This window comes from Myotis lucifugus, unplaced genomic scaffold (genome assembly GCF_000147115.1).
Source record: "Myotis lucifugus unplaced genomic scaffold, Myoluc2.0 scaffold_80, whole genome shotgun sequence".
Lineage (NCBI taxonomy): Eukaryota > Metazoa > Chordata > Mammalia > Chiroptera > Vespertilionidae > Myotis > Myotis lucifugus.
In genome coordinates this window covers 11,229-11,933 of record NW_005871128.1, presented here as the reverse complement: position 1 = coordinate 11,933, position 705 = coordinate 11,229, and the positions used below count along the sequence as shown (strand labels likewise).

General features: G+C 59.9%; 1 pseudogene across 1 annotated transcript in view; it reads left to right on the top strand.

The window, feature by feature from the left end:
• Positions 1-681: 681 nt before the first annotated feature.
• Positions 682-705, top strand: part of LOC102440292 — a 3,118-nt pseudogene continuing 3,094 nt past the window's right edge. Inside the window, exon 1 of the transcript XR_002829781.1 lies at positions 682-695. The product of XR_002829781.1 is annotated as an HLA class I histocompatibility antigen, B-14 alpha chain-like (transcript). The remainder of the gene's footprint in view (positions 696-705) is intronic.

Genomic DNA, 705 nt, shown 5'->3' with positions numbered 1-705 from the left:
GCAGGGCTGTTTAGACACTTGGCATATGAAGCCTCTGAAATCACTCATTTTACAGATTAGCTTCCTGATGTCCAGGCTTCCCAAGACTGTGGTCCCCCTGCCCTTCACTGGTCTTTTCAGGCCCAACTCCCCCAGGATTACAGAGGAGACCCTGTCCTCCGCCTCCTCTCACAGGGAGCTCGCTCTCTGGCATCAAGGTCCCAGGGTGAGTTTCCCTCTAGAAGAGTCCAGGGCAGAGGTGAGGGTGGGAGGCAGAGAGCATTCCAGGGAGAGGGGTTCCAGGAGGAGAAGGGGAGGAAAGGGCTGGTCCCAGCCTGGGGAGTCTCCCTGGTTCTCACACAGCCCCTGGGCAGGACTGAGGGAGACGGTGTGACAGAGCTCTCCGTGCAGGGGGAGGGGTCAGGGCAAGGTCCTAGGTCCCAGGCCTGGTCTCAGGGTCCCAGCTCCAGGGCGGAGACTGAAGCCGGAAACTCAGTGTTGGGGAGTCCCCACCTCCCTGCAGTTTCACTTCTCCCTCTCACAGCCTGTGTGGGGCCCTCCTTCCTGGATACTCGTGACGGGGCCCCAGTTCTCACTCCTCATTGGGTGTCAGGTGCTACAGAAGCCAATCAGGGTCACCTTTGTCCCCAGTTAGAAGTCTCTGCGGACTCACCAGGACTCAGACTTCCCCAGACCAGGAGGATGCTGTTCACGGGGTCCCCAACC